General features: G+C 47.4%; 1 long non-coding RNA gene across 4 annotated transcripts; it reads left to right on the top strand.

Moving 5' to 3' along the window:
• Nucleotides 1-236: 236 nt before the first annotated feature.
• Nucleotides 237-4,349, top strand: LOC123079211 (uncharacterized). Of its 4 annotated transcripts, none has more exons than XR_006437897.1 (4): nt 237-759; nt 1,051-1,164; nt 2,892-3,053; nt 4,252-4,349. It is a non-coding gene; the product is annotated as an uncharacterized lncRNA (long non-coding RNA). The 4 variants fall into 4 exon arrangements; XR_006437899.1 differs by having other exon boundaries at nt 1,395-3,053; XR_006437898.1 differs by lacking the exon at nt 4,252-4,349 and adding an exon at nt 3,528-4,216 and having other exon boundaries at nt 1,395-3,053.
• Nucleotides 4,350-5,880: the final 1,531 nt, after the last annotated feature.

Raw genomic sequence — 5,880 nt, 5'->3', positions numbered from 1 at the left:
AATCAGCTAGTGCTTCTGGTCGTACGTTGTTAGTATTTTTGCATAAAAGTCCCTGATGTTTTAGTTATTCAACCCGCGGTCCCTTTTTAAGTCAGAAAACATTTCGTCCAGTACGTTTTCGAGAAAAAGCCCTGTAGTTTCCTGTATTAAACGTTCGGTCCTTTTAAAGTGAGAAACCGTTTCGTTCATTTCTGGGCTTGGGCCTTACTTTTATTCGGCCTAACACAAGGGTTGGAAACAAAAAAACACAGGACACACGGGTACGTATGCATCGAAGGAGAGCCGGGGTACGGCCGCCGCCGCCGCCGCCGCCACCTGCGGATGGTCTTCCTGTCCGGCCATCCGCGCAGCCCACGCGGGCGAGCTGCCGATCTGGCTGGGCTGCCTGGCCACGCAGCGGACGGCAGCTGTTCGAGCAACTCCTCGACGCAGGGGAAAAGGTTGGCGGCGCTGGAGTTCGTCGGAACGGGCAGGCGGCCGGTGGGTGACGCGAGGCCGCGGCGCCGGCGCGAGGAATACGGGCGGATCCGGGGGCGGCAGCGACCGATCTGGCTGCTGGTGCGGCGGCTTGCTCCGGCGGCGGCGGCGTCCTGCTCATTCATAGAAACAGAGACACGGCGTGAGGGAGAGAGGAAGAAAGGAGAAGGAGCAGGGGGCGCAAGGTCAGGGAGGCTGTCGCTAGCGGTGGCGGCTCCGGCGACCGGCCGGCGGGCTTCCCAGGCAAGGCTAAGGAGTACGCTAGCCTGAGATTCAATAGAGGTATGTTTGATTTTTAGAATTGGGCTTAACAGCCTGTTTGCTGTGCTTCATCTTCTGAATTGGAAACCATGGCGTGCCTGAATATTTTTTCTAGAACATGATGCTTGAGTTGGTAATCATTCTTGGGTGATTTATCCGATATACTGATGGATCATCCTTTGGAGTGCATGACTTGAATGGATTTCTGAATTCCAAACAGTATGCTGTCGTGATGTTTGATTAGGGTCTTCTGTGAATCCGTACCAAAACCATGCTTGTAATTTGCTGTTCCCTCTCTCTAATCCGGGACAGACACGGTGATTCTGGTCGGAGTGGTGGCTACGTGATTCTGGCCGGCGTGCATCCATAGTCAGAGGATGCCGAGCCTTCCTCGCTGCCAGCAACATCAGCTCGTCTCGGCATGAGGTCTGCACGCTTACCTTACCTTTCTAATGGAGACTGAACTGGAATTTTTGTCTGCGCTGCTTCTTGCAGATAGTCCATGGTTTGTACAAATAACCACATGTAAATCTTAATTTAGTTGATATTGGAAAAGATTGTTTCTTTCGAACCTTATATGTGGAGCAACTAGAAATAGTACGTATGTGTTTTTCCCTGGCTCCCACATCAGACCAGTGCTCTAATGTTTGTTCCAGGTTGAGCATGGTAATAATGTACAGTTTGAACTTCGTGCTGGCAGAACTTTTTCGCCTTGAAGCATTCTGTGAATTACACCATGAATACTTGAATAGCAACAACATCAGGCCATTTGAGAGAAGGGGTGTCCCTGGAGTTCTCCCTAAATCTTACTGCATTCTTAGTGACAATGAGGAATTATTATTCACTTGAGAAAATAAAGATTAAAACGGTGAGGCTCTCAAAAGTGAAATGACTTTCTGAGCTCGACATTGACCTTTTTTGAGCTAGATATTGACTTTCTGAGTAGCACAATATGGGTCCTATCTGAAGCCTTTTACGTGCCTGTTACAATGATGTTTTTATTTTCCTTTGTATATTAACTAGAGAATATTATTGTCTGCTATAACTGCTGAAAGATGTCATATTCCTTTGTTATAATGGTGTTTGCAGTAGGAGTGTACGCCTCTCATTCAAAGAAGAGGCTCAACAATCTTTTGGATGGACTTATGATTACCACATATATGATCTTATGAAGCAGGAGTTGAGAACTACAAAATCCATCTATTCCTAGAATGGAGCTGGTTGAAGTTGGGCCTTCAATGGACCTGGTAGTTAGGTGGCACCGACGTTTAGTAAAGCCAATTTTTTATGAGGAAATGCACCCAAAAAAAGTTTAGTGGAAGTGGATTAGATTGTTTGTAGTCATATGCTCTTGAGAAATTTTGCGCTTTCTTTATTTCTTCTGATAATAATTCTTTGTTTATTTCCAACTGACATTGATATGCAAAAGAAAATCCTGTGATTTTTTTGCCCTCTCATTGACCATTTAATTTTTCAGTCATAGCTATATACAAAGAAGTATTGTACCATATAGTTGTGTTTTCGGAAACGTCTAAAGGCCTGTTACATGCATCATTTTCTCTTTCATATCCTTCATCTGAAACTGAAAATATGAACCATTTTGTTGATATGAACATTAATTGCAAGGTGAATAAATAGTGGTTGACAATGTGACTGGATGTACATGAGCATATGTTGTATCTTTGACGCCATTCATTTTGAATCATTAGAATAATAAAAGAGGTTTGTTTGGATAATTATTTTCCAGGTTTCTAAACACATTTATTTATCTATTTTGTATCCATTGCAACACATATGTTTCCCTAAATAAAATGACTGTACAATTGTGTGAACTGAGTGGCTGGTCGTTACTGTAGATTAAATTTCTCACATTAAGAATCTTTGCCTGACGCTACAAAAAAAATCTATGTTTTGTAGGAGGATTAGTGACCAAATATATCCTTTTTATTGTAAATATTTTAGTCTGCTACTTTGTTCATTAATTTTTCTGGGCATTTATGCTTAAGTTTTATTTCAAAGCAAAATCATATTGAGCTATCTACAAGTTAGAATTATCCAAAACAGTTTCTGTAACATTGTATATCATGTGTTTTCTCTTTTATTCATAACATAATATGCAGTCACACAATTTATATCTTGGTTGTGAATTCCAGAGGGGAAGATAGCCTTCCTGGCAGTTAGAGCTTCGTCACTTGGAAGGTAGACAAGCAATGCAAGCCAACAAAGAAAATTAGTTAGGGAAGCACCGAGTTCGCCGGGAGGTAGCAGAACGTTTGTCGAGCCATCCAATATCGCCAACGGTGGCTACACCAGAGGTATGTGATGCCTCGACCACCCTCAAAAACAGCCTTGCTATTCCCCCTTCCCTTTCTTCTTGAGATTGGTTGTAGCTAACTGAGTGCCCTGAGTCAGTCCCTCAAGCTTTTGTGTATTCAGAGATTTATTTAGAGATGGTAACTGAGCACTAGGTTGTTATCTGCGTCGTTTGATTTTTTCCATGCACTGTGGCTGGACATGATGTTGGCAAATACACTAGACATCATGGGCTGAGACAATACAATAGAAATCATGTCGAGGCTGGAAAATTTGCTGAACTTGTGGTGCCTGTGTTCCTTCTCATAGTATTTGTTTTATGTGGTGAAAGTTTTAGAGGCCAAATAACAGTTATGTTGTTCCATGCTTTTCAGTCCAAGCAGATTTATGTTTTGCAAGAATTAGTGTACTTACATGCAGAACCAATTTTTCGTAGATAATTGCTTACAAGATTTATGTGGTTACTATTTCTGCAGAGTTTACAAACAAGTGTGAAACCTATAATGATGAGTGATGATTATGGTATGATTACTGGATCAATAATTCATAGCAAGGAAGCTATTTTACTGGAAAAAGTAAATCCAGTATTAAACTTAGTAAATTGTTGGGTAGATCAGGTTAGATGCGGCTTAAACCTTCGCCGCTCCCTGCCATTTAGTACTGGTTGGAGTCTGTTTGAGCTGACCAATGTGGAGCAGAGTCGCAATGGAGATACCCAGTCTCACATGCTTTATTCTACTTCTTGTAGTATAACAGAGCTTGGTTGTAGCTAACTGTGCCCTCAGTCAGTCCCTTAAGATTTTGTGTATTTAGAAATTTATTTAGAGATGGTAAAATAAAGATCTTGATGTATTGACGGTTTGCGGTAGTGGGGCTGTTCTGTTACAGTTCAGGATACTCAAATTCCTCCTGCTCGTATCATTGTCTCCCTGTAATGTGATGTAGCACAGTACTATGCACTTCAGCAGTAAGCCCAGAACCTAGCTAGCTTACTTGAGGGTCGGCTCCGGATTTTGACGATTGTGTTTGTGTATAATTTGTGAGGGGTTGTAGAGAGTCAATTAACAAGTCAATGAATACAAACCTGTTTTTCTCTACGGTCCTCTGAACATACTTGCTATAAGAACATATATTTCAATATTTGAGCATTGAAAAAATTGTCAAATTGACTGACTGCCTTGTGAAAATGTCGGGTGGTAGGTGCGACATATGCCAACGGGTGGCTTATCATTGTGGGAGCCAGTAAGACATCGCAGGTGCCTGGAAACGGGATGAGGCGAAGACATGCACGCCGGCGGATCTTACCCAGGTTCGGGGCTCTCCGTGGAGATAATACCCCTAGTCCTGCTCTGTGGGGTCTCCGCATGATCACTAGATCAATACATGTAGCTACAAGTGCTCCTTGAGCTGTTTGGCTAGAGGAAGAAGAGCAAGGCTAGCACTCCTTTTCTCTTTGTGTGGTGTGTGGAATTTTATGAGATCAACCCTTTGCATGGGTGTCCCGGGGGGTTTATATAGGCCTACCCCCAGGGGTACAATGGTAATCCGGCTGGGCGCGGGTCCCAGCCGTCAGTGTCTTTGCTCGCCGGCATCTCCGCCGGTCATTGGGGCCCGCTGACTGGTGGGTCCTGCCGGCTGCCGGCCTTTTGGCCGACAGGTCGGCCCCACTGCTTGGGGGCTTTGTCGGTGGCTGGTTACCGTTGTCTCGCCTCTAATGACGAGGGCTTTGTCGAGGTAAGCGTGGCTACAGTGTCGCCGCCTTGCGGGCTCTCATTGTAGCCTTACCTCGTCTTGTATCCTTAATGAGGCACATGTTTCGAGGGAGGGAGGTAGCCGGCCACACCCCTGGTCGACTAGAGGAGGCCAGGCCGCCTTCGGGTGTCTCTCTGGCAAAAGGGGCCCGCCGCCTGCGGGCCGTACTGGCGCCTGTCGTGGGTGACATCGAGGCCAACACGGCTACAGTGCCACGCCGGACGGGGGATGGCTGGCCCGTACGGCGCCCTGTGGCCATGCCTGTTCCGGGATTCGGGGGTAGTGGGCTGTACTGCGGCCACGCCCCATCCTATCGCCGTTATGTGGGTATAGTCTTAGTGGGTGCAGTCTTGGCCGGCTTCGGGGAGTCGGCTTTCTTCATGGCCGGCTTCTGGAAATCGGCTTTTTTCATGGCAGGCTTCTGGGAGTCGGTCCTCTTGGGGCCGGCTCCCTGGAGTCGGCTATCTCGTATCTTTCTTGGGGGAGGTTTCTGAGGCTGGGTCGCCTTCCGGGAGTCGGTCCTGGGGATAGCTGGCCGGGGGAAGGCGGCCCTATACTTTGTATGCTTGAAGGCTCGAATGGCCTGATAATTTTTCGAAGAGCCAGTGGGAGTCGGTTGGGCTACCCGTGGCCATTTACTCCGACAGTAGTCCCCGAAGCTGGTTGGGCTTCGAGGCTGAGAGGAGGTCGAGAAGCTCGGTCAGCGTTTTATCTCGACGAGCCAGCAGCTGGAAGCCGGCTTCGGTTGGGCGCGCCGTCTTGGCGAAAATTTTAAAGTCGGAAGGCGGGAGTCTGTTGGCGTGTGCACCGGGCCGCGGGCCGGCCGCTCGCCGCCTGCGAACCACGTGACATCCCTTGGCTGAAAAGAGCCTGCCAACCCACGCGCGCGACAAGACGTCGCCGCAGGCCGAGGGCCCACCACTCCCACGCCTAGGCCCAGGCGCGGATCCTCTGTGGCCCAGAGCTGTCCGCACGTCTTCCGGCGGCGGTTTCCACACGCTGTTAGGGCGTAATAATCGCGAGACGTGGGGGGCGCAGTTAATCCCACGTTCCTTCCCATGTCTCGCCTCCTCGGCT

The sequence above is a fragment of the Triticum aestivum genome, chromosome 3D, assembly GCF_018294505.1.
Source record: "Triticum aestivum cultivar Chinese Spring chromosome 3D, IWGSC CS RefSeq v2.1, whole genome shotgun sequence".
NCBI lineage: Eukaryota > Viridiplantae > Streptophyta > Magnoliopsida > Poales > Poaceae > Triticum > Triticum aestivum.
The sequence above is the reverse complement of the archived record's forward strand: the minus strand, read 5'-3'. Positions and strand labels throughout refer to the sequence as shown.